Source organism: Diplotaxodon limnothrissa, linkage group LG23, assembly GCF_057381915.1.
Source record: "Diplotaxodon limnothrissa isolate DT_005_m linkage group LG23, D_limnothrissa_male_GT1.1, whole genome shotgun sequence".
Taxonomy (NCBI): domain Eukaryota; kingdom Metazoa; phylum Chordata; class Actinopteri; order Cichliformes; family Cichlidae; genus Diplotaxodon; species Diplotaxodon limnothrissa.
Window position 1 is genome coordinate 28,118,058 of NC_140617.1, and position 17,073 is coordinate 28,135,130.

The 17,073-nt window shown below is 40.4% G+C and overlaps 2 non-coding genes across 2 annotated transcripts; one reads left to right on the top strand and one right to left on the bottom strand.

The window, feature by feature from the left end:
• The first annotated feature begins 202 nt into the window (after nucleotides 1-202).
• trnar-ccu (transfer RNA arginine (anticodon CCU)) lies at nucleotides 203-275 on the top strand. Its single transcript has one exon. It is a non-coding gene; the product is annotated as a tRNA-Arg (tRNA).
• Nucleotides 276-4,805: 4,530 nt separating this feature from the next.
• On the bottom strand, nucleotides 4,806-4,878 carry trnar-ccu (transfer RNA arginine (anticodon CCU)). Its single transcript has one exon. It is a non-coding gene; the product is annotated as a tRNA-Arg (tRNA).
• Nucleotides 4,879-17,073: the final 12,195 nt, after the last annotated feature.

Genomic DNA, 17,073 nt, shown 5'->3' on the forward strand with positions numbered 1-17,073 from the left:
CTGACTGGGCACTTCATTGGGTATGGCTTGCTCATTCTGGCCTTCTTTTAACTTCAGAACCGTCTTAATTCTTCATGACACAGTTTCAAAAAGGTGAGATTTTGTTCCATGTTTACATGAAAACATCACAAAATTTCTACAGATTTGTCAGCTGCAAATTCATGATGTGAATCTGCTAGGACCACCAGCAACAAACAGAGCAGCCCCAGTGGCCTAATGGATAAGGCACTGGCCTCCTAAGCCAGGGATTGTGGGTTCGAGTCCCATCTGGGGTTCAAAGTCAGTTTAATCCCCCTTCTCCTCCATTCTGATTACTCAGTTTGAACTTCAACCTAAGGAATCATAAATGAGGCAGTTTTTAACTATCAATTAAAAAACATTACACTGAAATAAAATTTTGGGGATAAAGTGCAGAAGAAACAAGGAATGTGGAAAGTTTTAATGATGTTAAGCGGCAAGAAAAAAGGCTGAAATCACAAACTAAGAGGAGATTTAAAAAAGAAAACGCAGGAATGGACAAAAGACAACAAATAAAGAGACAATCCAGTGAAAAGCAGAGTAATGAATATAAAACTGAGCAGAAAATAAAAAATAAAACTGTTAAAAATAAATGAAGAAAGGCAAACTCCTATTCCAGTGGCTGTACAAAAATCCACTATCATTTATCCTCAAAATTGGACCCCTACCTACACGTTCAACAACCCTCCGCCACCGCCACAGAGCTCCCAGCGTCTGTCAGCTTTCCCAGAATGCAACGAGAGAGCCACTGAGCGAGCAGTAATTCCTTCCGAGATGATGAGATAAACGGCCTCTTACTGTAACTGGATCTATTGATTCGGACGCCGCTTTGGCAGGTCGTGGATCCAGTTTGTTCTGTGACTGAAGACCTGCCAGCTCGGCTACCGGCCACGTAAATACAGAGATTATGACTTTTGATAGCTGCGACTCATTGGCTGGCTCAGTGCTCAGCGCAGATGAAGCAGCTGCCATGACGGTGACAGGCACAGAGGCGCTTTCTCCCGTCCTCTAAACATTATTAGATACTCTGACAAATGAACACAAAAATGTCTCTCCTAGACATTTAGAAACGAAGATGAGACAACGCAGAAGCGTTTGGACTTCAAGATATTTCAAACAAAAGCACCTGAAAGTCTTCAGTCTGAGCCAGAGCCTTTGGAGCTTCTTCTGGAGATGAATTTAAAAAAAGAAACCTATACACTGAAAAACAGACAAAATAAAAGGTTTATCTTCTAATTTTCAGAGGTTTCAGTGGGGACGGGCCTGCCAACCACTGTAATCCACTTATTCTTGGCTGGTGACAGACGCTGTTGTCTACAGCAATCAGTGACTATAAAAGCAACCTACACCACAAATAATCAGGAGCTTCACTTCATCATCAAGCACCAAGAAGTAACTGAATCACTGAATCAGCAGCGCCGTCTCAGCTGTCTCTTGTTAGTTGGCTCCATCGAGGTTGTGCCTCGCACACCGCACACGCTCAATCTTACAGGTGTTTTATGACCTTTTAAAGTGTGAAAACAGGAATCCACAAAAGTACAAGGTTCAAACCTTCAAAATAAAACAGGATGAATAACACATTAGGACCAACGCTGAACAAGATGATAGAGGCAGGAGCACACAGGAGGAGGAGGGGGGAGAGGATATCAAAAGCCTGGAGCAATGACAGTACGTGTACGACAGCATTTTGACTTCTGTCATTTCTTTATTGGCTGTGTGTTTTGTTACAGTTACGAATGAGTTTGTTGAATTCCTTATTTCACTTTTCCCTGACTTCACGGACGGAGACTTGACAATGGGTAACACCGGGATGTTCCCCTGTTTAGGCGTTCCCTGTTTTATTTTGGTAGCCTTAGTGTTTAGTTTTAAATTCCTCAGTCCCATTTTCTTGATTAGTTTTTATAGCCCTCATTTCCATTTAGCCTTCTATCATGTTATCCTCTTTATTCCTCTTAGCCTTTGTTAACTATTCCTTAGCTTGCTGTGTTCCACAGTATTCCTGTGCTCTTTCATGGATTTTGGTTTTCCTTCGGTAAAAGACTTTAAATTAATGTCCGCCTACAGCTCTGCATTTATGGTCCTCTCTCTTTCTTAAACATGACAACCATGAGATAGAAAACTAAAATCCTCTTTGTTTACGTGCATGACCAAGAATTGATCATTCTGGGAGGCACAATCGCAAACTGGAGAGAGTGTAAACATCAGTATTTTCAGCTTTAATCCCAAACGTCGTCCACAGCAGTCCTGATAGCAGCAGAGAGCAGAGAGGGCTTCTGTCAGTATCACACTGAGGTGGTAATCAAGCAGGGATCTGAGGGGATCGATAAGAGGATTGCACTGTGCTCGTCAGGCTGGAGCGATCCATCATGACCTGATAGCTGGTCAATGGCAGAGCAGCCTCAACCAGATAAGAGGGAGAATTTAGCTTTTTAACTTCTCAAAGGGTGCTGGTGATGCTGCTGTAGAATATTTATTCCTCCTCCAGGTTTACCTCTTAGTTTTCCTCCAACATCTGCTCATTTTTTAAACCCTCCTTCTCATCTTTCTGCTTGGCTGACCTGAGAGCTCCATCATTGTCCTCATCATCACCATCTTCACAGCCAGCCCATTTTTTTGTCATAAAGGCAATAAATCATTTCAGCTTTCATCTATTGTTATTGATGAATGACCAATTATTTGTCATCTAATACGTTGACAAACGATGACCCAGGCAGACGGATCAACTTCTTTCCCCCCCCCAACTCCTCCTTACTCGACGAGTTGACGTGACGCAGGACAGCAGTGATGGATTATATCCTTAAACTGTTATTACACGTATAATGTGGCGCTCAAATCTGACATCTCACTTAGTCCAGGTTTCCCGCCCTTTAAATACTGCATCACAGAATAGCAAAGAGGACGACAGAAATCAGATGTGAATACTTAAAACATTTAAGCTAGGAAGGCTGTGTTTACCCCCTAACAACTGCAGTTTGATATAGAGCCAATCTCAAAACCACAGCTCTTCTTTTAGTCTGTCCTGACTGGTTCTTAAATTGGCTTTCTTTAAAGCAATATTGTCAAAGAGGAACACAGTCTTCTTTTTCAGTTTATATAGTTCACTTGCATAAACCATATATATAGTAACCAGTTAACCCTCCCTTTTTAAATTCAATTCAGTTTTGCTTACATAGCGCCAAATCACAACAATAGTTGCCTCAAGGCACTTTACTGTGTATTGTAAGGTAAAGAACCTACAACAATGCAGACCCCAACAATCGCAAGGACCCCTTTGAGCAAGCACTTGGTGACAGATGGAAGGAAAAACTCCCTTTAAGCAGGAAGAAACTTCTAACAGAACCAGGCTCAGGGAGGGAAGTGACAGCAGAACCCGGGAAAATCAGGAGGCTGTCTGACAACTCTTAGTGAGAGAAAAGAAATAGCAATAGATTATAAACATAATGAAATCATGAATGAGGACAAAGTTCTAGGATCAAACTGCTTTACTTTCGCAGCAAGAGGAGATTTCAAACTGTCAAATATCACTACCGTAAAATTAAATGCTAACATTAGACAGTGCATGTATTTATACTGCAATGGAAGTGAATGAGGAATTTTGGCCACAAAGGTGTCGAGAGGGAGTATCAAAAAATGTTATTACAATGAAATCGTTTTTGTTGCTGACATGTCCAAGACTCTGTTGTTTCTTTCTTTTTTCTGTTTATTTTTTGTTGTTGTTGTTTTCGTTTAAAAAAAATTAGTAATTCGGATAATTAAACATTTTTAGGATTTTAAATGGTTAAAATCCTAAAACTAATTGAAGGTTTGATCATTTTGATTGTGGCTCAAGTTGGATTTCACAAATCTTACTAAAGAGGAAATTTCTTGCAAAAAACAAATCATGTAACACAGTTAAAATGATTACTAAATTAAAGCAACAGGGAAAAAAGAGGGCACAAGGGTTCAAGGGGGTAAGAACACATCAGTAGCTCTGAGGTTTACCTGTTAAAGGTCCGTGTGTGGTTAAATGTATTGTAATGTGAGGCTACAACACATTAGAGTTCACCACAATACTGCTATAAAAGAAGAGAGAGGGATCTTTTTATTTCCTTCAAGCCCCATCTATCACTACCTTCCTCAGGATTTCCACACGAGACGCTTCGACTGAAGCTTGAAGCTTGAAACTCGAACATCGAATCAAATTTCTATGCAAAGAGAAAAACTTTTACTTTGAAAGCATGGGTCCATCCTGGTTTGCATCAATAGTTCAGGATGCTGGTGGTGAAATGCTGTGAGGGACATTTTCTTGGCAAACTTTGGACTGCTTCATTTGGACTGAGCGTCATTTAAACATCACAGCCTACCCGAGTATTGTTGCTCGCCATCCCTTTATGACCACAGTGCACCATCTTCTGATAGCTGCTTTCAGTAGGATAACACACCATGTCACCAAGCTCACATCATCTCAAACTGGTTTCTTGAACATGACAATGAGTTCACTGTACTCCAACGGCCTCCACAGTCACCAGATCTCAATCCAGTAAAGCAACTTTGGGATGTGGTGGAACAGGAGATTCACATCATGGATGTGTTGCCAACAAATATGCAGAAACTATGTGATGTTGTTGAAATGTTTCCAGCACTTTGTTGAATCTGTGCCACAAAAGATTAAAGCAACTCTGAAGGCTAAAAGGTTTCAGAGGTACTAGCAATGACCAGTATGAACTATTTCCATTCTAGTGACAACTACTAAAAGGCTTAGCAGAGGATGGTTTTGATCCATCGATCAGCACGCTTCCGCTGCGAGTCACCCCAGATGGGACTCGAACCCACAATCCCTGGCTTAGGAGGCCAGTGCCTTATCCATTAGGCCACTGGGGCTGCTCTGTTTACAGCTGGTACAATAGAGCACCTTTGGTACATTGTGACCAGCAGCAGAACAGCCATTTAGCTGCCAAACTCACTTGTCTTGTCTTTGGAGATTCATGAAACCACATGTGGACCAGAGAGAAACTGAGATTTGGATCACTGGGTTGAATTACATCAAACGTTATTCAGCATTTTGCTAAATTTTTACCAGTTCTGAAGGCAAAAGGAGGTCCAACCGAGTACTTGAAAGGTGTACATAATGAAGTGGCTGATGAGTGTAGGCATAATTAGATTTTATTTCTCTATTTATGTCTTGGATATGTAATTGACTTTATAGCTTATTTAATATTGTACGTACCTGAAAACTCGTTTCTTATGATATCAGTGTTACTGTGCATGAGCCCTGACTAATAAGGCTTAATTTTATGGGAGCAAATTTTGCATTTTTGTGACAGGCTGCTAGTAACAAAGTGCCTAAAAATACAATTTAACATACAATTTTCTTTGCTAAGTTATTATTATTTGTTATGTGTAGCCACACTAATTCATCCCCTGAGCTAGAAGGGCTTTCACAAACAAAAACAACTTCCTCTGAAAATGGTCAGTTGGAAGTATCTATGATAATACGGCAAACCATTTTAAAAATTTTAAAATCTGCTAAATAAAGAGAAATTAACCCTGTAAGTATAAGGATACCCAGAACATTATGTACTTCTTTAATTGCACTGCTTTCTTCTCCATTACATTTATTTAATAGCTTTTCTTTCTTTTACACACCTAATAATCCAACAGCTTTTAAAAATACAGCATATACATTAAAGCATTGCTTTCCAAGCCTTTTGGCTTCTGTGTAGCAGTGTGTATTAGACGCGACGTTGCTGTAAACACATGCAAACTGTGTTGTTTAATGTGATTTCACCAAAAACCAGAATAATTAAACTGGAGAAAAAGTCCAAAAACTGAAAAACAGAATTGCACAACCTTTTAATGAATTATGTAATGACCACTCAGATTCATCGGGCCACATCCAGGAGGCCCAACAGTAACAAGCTGCTTTTTGGGCAGGGATAGCTCAGTAGGTAAAGTGGTCGCCCCATGATCGGAAGGTCGGCGGTTCGAATCCACTTAACGGCTACCCTGAGGTACCCCTGAGCAAGGTACCGTCCCTACACACTGCTCCCCGGGCACCTGCTTAGTGGGCTGCCCACTGCTTCACTGAGTGAATGGGTCAAATGCAGAGAAAAACAAGTAATTTCCCCATGGGGATCAATAAAGTATCTATTATTATTTACTGATCAGAAATATTATTATTGATAATCAATCAGTTTTAAACACTGCAGAAACTCAAATTCTTTTTCTGTCTCCAGACGAGGACACACAGTGAATGCTGCTGACCAGAGCCTGAACAAGCTCAATGCTGTCTGTCATTTTGCTTTATGCAGTTTTAAACACTGCAGAAATACTGCAAACCAATGTTCCCTTTTTGTTGCTGGTAAGTAGCCATCTTTGCATCTGTATGCACATTAGAGGTGAGTGGATTGATTAGTGCTCTGCAATACTGCAAATTTTGATATTGATCTGATGCAGTAGTAAGTAAATATTGATACTTTTAACCTCTACAGCGAACTTATCTAGGTCAGAGAAGTGTGTCATGATTCATGAGCTGAATCATTGTGCATTCTGGGCACATTTTAATGAACACAAAATGAGAGTGTTGTGTTTTTACTATTAACAATAATTAGTTAACAGTTAAAAAAAATACTTTCAACTTTTCTTATATATTAATACTGTGAGGTTTGGGTTTTTTTTAAAGAGAGCTGGAATGTAAATGCATCTGTCTTTAAAGGACTTTGGGTCAGCTTCTGCTTTTTAAATGTGCTACAGGCTAAAAAGAACTGATGTCACATGAAAAAACTTGAGATATTTTTCATAGTGCATGTTTGGGTATATTTTTTTCATTAAAAAAAACAATAATAAAAATGTATGTAACACAGTTCAGGGGGATTCATTCTGGAAATTGAAGATAGAAAAAAGTATTGATCCAATGCATTCGTATCTAGGGTTGCAAAGGGGCGGAAAATTTCCGGTAAATTTCCGAAAAGTTTCCGGTAAATTTCCATGGTAAGTTAAGCTTGGGAATTTTGGAAATATTCCATATTGGAAACTGTCCATGGAAATAATGGGAATTATGGAAATTAATGGGAATTTAGGAGAACTAACTGGGAATATATTATTTCCAAGCATAAATATAAACAGAAATCATAAGAAAACCTCCATGCAAAATGTTTTCAACAGATATTTAAACAGATTTATTTGTAAGTACAGTAGAATAGAACACGTTTCAATAACTTGTTTCATGGATGAATAAAAACAGAAATGTTGAGTTCAATATTACCATCCCCTAACCCCGCTCATTCAAAAATGCCCCCTGTCCAAAAATCTCCACAAAGTCCCATTCAAAAGGTTAAATGAAAAATGCCACTTATCCTCCAAAACGTCCCATTAAACATGCAAATCTTCCTTCAAGCAATCCTCTTTTCTCATTTTTGCTCAGTCAATAGACTCTTCCTGGACCTCATCATCATCCAACAACATGTCCACTTCCTCAGCATCCAACTCTGAGTCTTCCTCTTCAGTGTCACTTTCCAGCCTTGTTGAGGATGGCTCTGTGTCAGGCTCAAAGAGCCGTAGGTTTGCCCGAATGCCGACCAGCTTTTCCACTCTCACATTTGTGAGCCTGTTGCGAACCTTTGTGTGGGTGTTCCCAAACAGTGACCAGTTGTGCTCGGAGGCAGCTGATGATGGTGGGATTTGGAGGAGAATGGAGGCTACAGGTGCAAGGGCCTCAGATTCACATAGTCCCTTCCACCAGGTGGCTGCAGATATGTGCTGGCATGACTGCCATATTCCATCCCCTTTCCAAAGGCCTTGCTTTGTTCGATACTTTGCCAAACTGCCTAGAACTTTGCCTTTATCGAGACCCAGGTGGTCAGACATGGCTGTAATGACCGCATAGGCACCGTTGATCTCTTCCCCAGAAAGTATGCCCTTGTCATATTTGGGGTCCAGCATGTATGCTGCTGCATGCACTGGCTTCATGCAGAACTCCCTCCGCTGTTCCAATGACTTGACCACAGCCGTTTCCTCTGCTTTCAGTAGTAGGGAAGTGGGCAGAATTGTCTGGATTTCTTCTTTGAGTTCTGCAAAAAGGCACTGGACATCTGACAAGATGGCACCATCCCCCTCTATCTTCGCTATTGCTGCTGCAATAGGTTTGAGGATTTTCTGACTGCTAGATACTCTAGATACCCAGAACACATCATCCAAGATGACCTTCTTGATGTCACTGTAGATGCCTACAGACTGGGATATGGCCATCTCTTGCAGAGACTCCTTTCCCTTCAGAAGGCTGTCAAACATGATAACAACACATCCCCATCGCGTTATGCTGGGAAGCTTCAGTGTAGTACTCTTGTTCTTTAACTTTTGCTTTGACAGAAATGTAGCGGAAGTTACTTGTTTGCCTTTAACATATTTCAGAACTTGCTTCACTCTCTTATTCAGAGTGTCCATTGTTTTTAGTGCCATTATGTCTTTTAGGAGAAGGTTTAGTGTATGGGCTGCACAGCCAATAGTAGTTATATGAGGGTAGGTCTCCTCCACATGTGCCCAGGCAACCTTCATGTTGGCTGCATTGTCAGTGACCAGTGCAAAAACCTTATCTGGTCCAAGGTCATTGATGATCACTTTTAGCTCATCTGCAATGTATTGGCCTGTGTGTCTGTTTTCCTTTGTGTCTACACTCTAGTAGAACACAGGCTGAGGAGTGGTGATTATGTAGTTAATAATTCCTTGTCCCCTGATATTGGACCATCCATCAGACATGACTGAAATACAGTCAGCTTGGTCAATGGTCTGTTTCACCTTTGCTTGAACTCGACTGAACTCTTCATCCAGTAGATGAGTAGACAATGCATGTCTGGTTGGGGGAATGTATGCTGGTCGGAGAACATTCAAAAATCTCTTCCAGTACACATTGGATGTCAGCATCAGGGGTGAGCCAGCTGCATAGATTGCACGAGCGAAACACTCATCTGCGTTTTTCTGGCTAGTGTCATCCATAAAATCAAAGAATCCTCTGATGCCAGAGGGACCAGGAGCTGATGAGTGGGTATCTGACTCTGATACAGCTGAAACAGATTCATTTTCCCCTTGAGTGGAACTCCTGGCTGCTGCATGTGTTGGGCCTTGAGGAATTTTTTTGCACTTTGCAATGTGCTGCTGCATTTTTGTGGCATTCTTCACGTACGTCTTATCACAATACTTACACATATATACAGATTTCCCTTGTACATTAGCTGGTGTAAAATGTCTCCACACATCAGATAGCGCACGTGGCATTTTTCTGTAAAATAAAACAAGAGCTTGTAAAAATGCTAATGCAATGCAAGAGATCGTAATAATACAATTGCAATATGATAATAAACAGATATAAATAGTAAGGCTAGCTAAACAACTGGAATGATCTTCAAAACAAAACAACCAAATGAGGAAGCTAGCATCTTCTTTATGTTATACTAGCTATGGCTTATTTAGCATCTAACAGATGCTAGCATTTTATTTAGCATCTAACAGATGCTAGCATTTTATTTAGCATCTAACAGATGCTAGCATTTTATTTAGCATCTTATCAGATGCTAGCATTTTATTTAGCATCTTATCAGATGCTAGCATTTTATTTAGCATCTTATCAGATTGCTATCTACCAGATTAATACATTTTATGTGATATTCACAATTTAAACATTTAATGAATATATTTTCCCATAATATCATCAAAACTTACCTCACTTGTTAAGTCCACAGGCTCAAATGTGTGCCTTTAATACTCTTTGTCCTTCAGGCTCAAAAGTGTGGTCCATGTGTACATGTGATGGAGGCATGCACAGTGCCAGTAGGTGGTCTCAATAGCCATGCAGCAAGCTTGTGCTCTGTACATGTGATTAAGGAATGGCATGGATATTCAAGTGTATTTGAATTGCATTTGTTTGTTTTTGTCAATATTATGCTAAAATATACTTTCCTCAACTATATTTAAGTTCCCTAAGAAGAGCCAACCTTCAATTTTGAAAATTCCCACTTTATTCCCATAAATTCCCGTTAATTCCCGTTAATTCCCATAAATTCCCGTTAATTCCCATGGAAAGATTCCATCTTTGAAAATTCCGGGAATTTTGCAACCCTATTCGTATCGATCTGATACTGATACCAGTGTTGGTATCGATACTATCGATAATTGGATCATTCTGCCCGCCCCTGCAATTAATCCAAATATCGATATCAATACCGATAATTATTGGTACTCCTGTAAGTTCGGTATGTTGCTCCGCCCCCGCCTCCCTGCGGTGTTTAGCAGTGACACGTAGGCCACCATAAGACAGAGGAGCATCATGGATGCACAAAACATTGCAAACACTGGTGCATGTTGGTAGGGAATTTTCCACTATGGCACCACCAACTTTTATAAAGGCATGAAACACCACCCGTGGAGGAAGATAGCCCCTCAGTCAGACCCAGATCTCCAGTACAGAGGTCAAAGGTCACTAAGAGAGTGCTTTCCAAGAGCAAAAGTATATACAGTGATAATATAGTGCGAAAGTAATGTTTCAGTCATGACTGATGTCGGATCTTCAGTATTAGTTGACGCTAAAGTGTTACTGATCACAGCTTTATCAGAGTGATTACCTACAGATTATATTAGATTATAGACATCCATCCATCCATCCATCTTCATCCGCTTTATCCGAGGCCGGGTCGCGGGGGCAGCAGCCTAAGCAAAGAGGCCCATTACTGCAGCTGCAGCCCCAATCCGTCTGTCGATCTCCGGCTCCCTTCTCCCATCACTCGCGAACAAGACCCCGAGATACTTGAACTCCTCCACTTGGGGCAGGAACTCATCCCCGACCCGGAGTGGGCACTCCACCCTTTTCTGGCTGAGAACCATGGCCTCAGATTTGGAGGTGCTGATCCTCATTCCCGCTGCTTCACACTCGGCTGCGAACCGTTCCAGTGGGAGCTGGAGGCCCTCACCCGATGAAGCCAACAGAACCACATCATCCGCAAAAAGCAGAGATGAGATTCTGAGGCCACCAAAGCGAAAGCCCTCCGCCACTTGGCTGCGCCTAGAAATCCTGTCCATAAAAATTATGAACAGAACCGGAGACAAAGGGCAGCCCTGGCGGAGATTATAGACATCCAAATAATTTAATCAGCCCACTGAATTGTGTTGAATAAATTCGTTTATTGGAGGTGAAAAAAAACCCCGCAAGCATGAACTGTGGAAAATATCTCAAAATAATTTTTGTGTTTACTGTGAAATGTGTTTTATTTATGCAAAACATTTAAAACAGAAGCGACTCAGAGTGTTTTAGAGACGGTTACATTTACATTCCAGTTTCAAACTGCACGAAAAGCTGAAAGGTGTGTTTTACTGTATGAACTAATTATTGTGTAAAGTTGGTATCAGTATTGGTATCAGCAATACTCGACCTGTAGCCACTTGGTAGTGGACTGATATCAAAATTCATAGTATAGCATACCATTCTGGCACAGCCTATTGGTTCGGCTTAGTCCCAGCTGCACTCTCTCAGAAGGGGTGTCCAAATTCATGGGCTGCATCCTCCTGAGGACCCGTCCTTCACGGTCTACGTGGGCCAGGTCCTCAGAAGGTCGGGTAGACCAGAAGTGAGCGGCTGTGAAATTGGACGGACTAGCCTTCAGATTTGCATTACCGCTGTCTCAGTGGACTTTAATCATCTCAGCCGTCTGCTCCTTTCTATCTAAAATATAACAGGACACTGGTGTAAATTCTCGACCATCTCACACTTCTGTTTAATCAGTTTTCTGTTTGACGTTTATTCAGCTGTGTAAAAACTAACTTTGATCTCAGCCAAACCGATTTACTCAGGAACAAATAAAACACTGAAAAAAGCCAAAGAATAAAATTTTTAGGTCATCCAAGTGACTTATACATCACCGTTTAACCTGAGTAGCGTTCTCGCCGGCTCTAGTGACCCTCAAGCTCCCAGCTAGCTATGGAGCTGGTGGGTAATAGACGTCGCCGAAAATGTCGGAGCAATTTGCAAATATGCAAATATGTGATGTCTTGATAAATCGAGCAGATATTTGAAGTTTACACAGCTACATTCGCGCCTGAAAATATGTTAAAAGTTTATTTTGTGTCCCAGAAAGAATAATAAGAGTAATATTAAAACTTAGTAGCGCCCGCCATTGTTGGAAACTGGAATTAGCTGGGCCACGCTATGAATTCTGGGATATGGTGGGCCACGAAGGATACACCCGACCCATCCTTCAAATTTGGGGAAAAAGGAGGGAGCATTTGTCAGCCGCATTCGGAAGAGTCTATGAATTTGGACAGCCTTCGTTGTGTCGCTGTGATGTAATCGGTCTACAAATGCGGCCTCAGGAGGATGAAGCCCATGAATTTGGACACCCCCAGAATCTTACTTTCACATATCCTCAGACTCTTGCTTTTGAAGTTGGAGTCAAGGTTTTTATAATTAACTAAAACTAAACTAAAAACTAAAACACAGTGTGAATAAAATATTTTAGTTAATTAAAATAAATGCCAAAACTAGATTTAAAAAAAAAATTTACTCAATGAAGCGATTTTGTGAACCTGGAAAACCAAACTGTAATAAAATATAGAAATAATTTCCTTGGTTTTAGTATGTGTTTGCTTGGTAGAAATTGTTTTACAGCTTTCCTAATTAGACACTGATGGACGTGTTTATTGAGACTGAATATCTACAAGACTTTCAAAAACTTTGCTTTTATGATAATACATGTCCTAATTTTGTCCTTTGACACACGCCCTCCATACAATATTGATTGAAGTCACTCTGGAAATTACCTGAAACTAAACTGAATTCAAAGCAAAAATGAAATAAAAGTAAAAACTATATTACCGGTAACTCTAATTATAGGGCGGATTATTTGTTCTTATATTCCACGTGATCTGGATATGTCAGCCTGGTTTTTTTTGGTTTTTTTGTGATGTGTGCTGTCCTGTTGGAGAAGTCGCCCTTGAAATGAGACGTCTACCTGAATAATGAAAAGATGAATTAATACTGATTATCACAATCAATAACCTCATGCTGTCATATGTAATTCATACTTTATAAGCTCTTCTTCTTCTTTCAGTGTCTCCCTTTAGAGGTCGTCCTAGCAGATCTTCTGCCACCCTCTGCTTGTCCTCCTTCACTACATCCATCAGGCTTCTCTGTGGTCTTCCTCTTTCATCTTGAACGCTTCTTCTTCCACCTGCTAGATACTGTTTTTAATAACACATTATTAAAATCCACAAACTTCAGCTTCCTTATTGTAGAATAACTTAAACAACACCATATCTACTCTGGTGAGAAATCTACCCGTGTCTAGATCTCCCAGCACTGCATACGAAGCACCTTCAGCTTCGTCTCCCAGTAATATCTAATTTAGCCACCAGGTGCCAGCATTTCCCTGCACTGTCAGTGTGCTCCGTTGATTTTGCGCTTTGTGTTGATGCTGTTTATTACATTGGATGCACAAGAGTCAGCGGTGCTGCTGTGATTTGGTGCATTTGAAGTGTTCAGCCACCAGAGGGCAGTGCTTGACAAAGTAAGGGGTCTCACACACAGCTCAGGATCCACATGGGATAACTGGAAGAATTCATCAGCGGTGGTGTGTTAGGAGAAATTATAGCTTTAGATTTGTGTTGGAAATTTCTTGGCTGAAATGTTTTGGGTAGAGTCTCATTATAAATTCTCTCTTTCTCTCTCTCACACACACACACACACACACACACACACACACACACACAGACAAAAAGACTGTTAAAGTGTTAAATAAGATAAATGATTAGCTGGGTTCATACTGAGCATCCAGCAGCATTTGAAAAGGCTGATACGAGGTGATGGTTGCTCTTATTCACAGGGCAGATTGATTTAAATGTGACTTTAATGAAATCAGGCAGATTACGTGCCTTAATATTGCATTTTGCACTAATCTGAGGTGCTGATTGAGATGATTTACAGAGGAACAGGTGCATATAGGAGGCATCTTTTTATGCATCATTTTGCCAATGAGACACAGATATTTCCTTCTGCTGCTTTAGAAATCAGCCTTACTAAACCAAAAAAACCAAAGAAAATGAAGACGTAAATGTGCTTTAACAGTGCGGTGCTTTTATTCTCTCAAGTGTTATTTAAAAAAAAGAAAAAGAAAAGGTCTGAGTCCCATTTCATTTGTCAAAAGGCTACTTAGGAATGAAAGATGTCCCCCTCCAACTTTTTTTTTTCTCCCAAGGACGAATGAGCTCATGCTGCTTGGCCCTCTGCCTGGACGAGGAGAAGGAAGAGGAGGAGGAGTCGGATGCATTCATCAGGTATATTACATCACCGCGAGCCAATCCGCTGCTCTTTGGCACGAGCTTTCGCAGCGGCAGTCTGTCACAGAGTTTAACATGTGCGAACCAGCTCAGGAGGGAGAGGGTGACGCCAGGTCGAAAGGTTAAATCGGGGTTTCATTAAAACATCTGCTGAAGAATTCCCCCAAACCTGATCCCTCCAGAGTTTGGAGTTTTAATTAAAAAAAATGTCCCCATCCACCTGCGCGGCTCAGGGAAGAAATGCTAAAGCAGCGTGTGATTTACTAACAATGAATCTCATTTGCTCTTTTCTTACTTTTAAGGCACTGACAGGTGGTTTGAGGAGAATCTGAATCAGAGGAAAAGAAACTTTGAGGTCAGTTGATCAATTCAGCAAAAAGAAAAAAACGGCGAAGCTGCTCCGTAAATGTCCTTGGAGGTCTCGGCTCAGTTTTAATAAACCATTCTGCGCCTCGAGCTTTCCCGCAGCCGCTGAGAGGAAGCAGGTTTGTTGACTCGCTCTGTCTGATTGTGCTCATGCGTCCAAGGTTTTTTTCTTCTTCTATTTCACTGATTTTTTTTTTGTGTTGCTCCTTTTGCAGGCTTTCATCTACGTTATTCAGGGGCACTCTATTTTCTTAAAGCAAGCGATCAATAACCTTAACATTGGAGCCACTTTAAAGGGTCGGATCAGATTATCAGGTGCTTACTATGGAACAAATAATTTTGTAATTAAAGAAAGCATAGCAGGTACGTCATAATGCCATAATGCATAACTCCTGCACAGAGGAGCTTTGTTTCCCGGCTACATTTACTCATCCAGTATAATAAATGTACAGAGGTTAATGCTAAATATGGAGTGAAGTTGCAGGATAATGCTTTATTAAAACATAAAGCAGTATATGGATTTGGCTGGGTGTCAAATATATATATGATTGTACTGTACATTAAATGTGGATAATTATATAAAATGATAATTATAATAAGCAATATAGTTGCATAGCTGCATGTAAGAGGACAACAACTCTATACGTGTTGAATGTTTTAAAATTGTTATTTTAAATATTGTTAGATATAAAAGGCCCCACCATTCATTGAGTGTCTAATTAATTTGATCACATGCAAATAGTCAATGATCGGTTAATGATTTAAGGTGTCTCAGTTTCCTTGTAATTAAAAGTGGCCTCTAGGCTGTAGGGCATTTGGACGTGGACTGCACAGCTTCTGCCACAAGGTGGTGCTATTTAGTAGGTGAGGCAGGTTGTTTGCGACTAAGTAGTAGAAGTAAAGGAATGTTTTTGTTGTTGTTGTTGTTGTTGTTGTTGCGACTTACAAAAAGAAACATTGAAAATGTTTTGGGCGGACTGTGATGGATGGTGGATGATGTAGTGAACTAAAGTCTGTATGTGACACTACCTTTATTTCTGCCTGGTCTCTGGTTGCAGCATGTAACTGCAACATATGCAGTTATAGAGCATTGTATGAAGATGTTCATATGAATATAATGAGGTTACTTTTTTATAGTTAGTGTATATGCACGTATTAGATTTTAGAATCAAAAGAGTTATTTATGATGGACACCACCATCACCACCACCTGCAAGCAATTGGTGACAGTGGGAAGGAAAAACTCCTTTTTAATGGGAAGAAACCTCCAGCAGAACCAGATTCATGAGGGACCTTCTGGTTCTGGGTGCTGCTATAAGTCATGTTTGGCTTTGGTTCCTCCTTTACTTGCTTGGATGGGGACAGCAGCCATTGTATCATCTTGTTGTAACCAAAAAACATGTTTTAAAACCAAAACCAAAGCCCAAAGCTAAAGGACTTTAAACTGTGGCATCAATCACTAACTGCTTTTCACCAAGTGTTGTTTGAAACCATCCGTGTTTCGAGAAAATTGAGAAACCAAAGATCATGCATGCTTGGTAGAAACTTTTTAATTGCAAGTTAGTATCACTCTATATCAGCAAAGATTTCAAAAACTGACAAACCGTCAGCTGATTATGGAAGCGTTGTTGCTATAAGTCAAGATTTCAGGATAGGGTTTTCAACTTAATAACTCAAAATTTCAAGTTTTTGACTCAATTTTGAGTGTTTTGTAGAAGTTTGAGTTCATTAGATGAGATTTTTCGATAACCCAGCCACAGTGGGGCCACAAACCAGTGGACTCCTAGTTTTGGGCCCAAGCACAGATAAATGGGAAGGGTCATTTCAAGAGGGGCATCCAATATAAAATCTTCACTAAATCAGATGTTCAGATGATCAAGATTGAGATTTCTATGCCGGTCAGTTAATAATGACTGTGAATGCCTGTGAAAACTGTTGGCTGAAGACAAAGGCAGAGCCAACCCTGGAGGACGTTGGACAAATGTGTGAGGCTGAAGGACAAGAAGAAGACCTTAGACATGATTCATGGATGTAGTGAAGGAGGACATGCAGAGGGTTGGTGTGACAGAGGATGTTGGGAATAGGGTGAGACGAGGCCACCCCTAAAGGGATTTGAGTGTGTGTATGTATTTATTTAAACCTGTATGTATGGTTTTGACCCTGTATGGATTAATATTGTTTTTTTAAAAAGTCATTAAACATGTATGCTGTACAATATTTCACCCTGGAAAAAGAACAGTTCAAAGAAATCTGACCACAACTGTAAATGGCATCTGACCCAAACCTGTGTTGACTGGAGTGATATCCTGCTGTAGCCTCCCTTTGAACTCTCATGGGGATCTTAATTTACAAAATTAACATCATGTTGTAATAAATAAAATGGGAAATTAGCAAT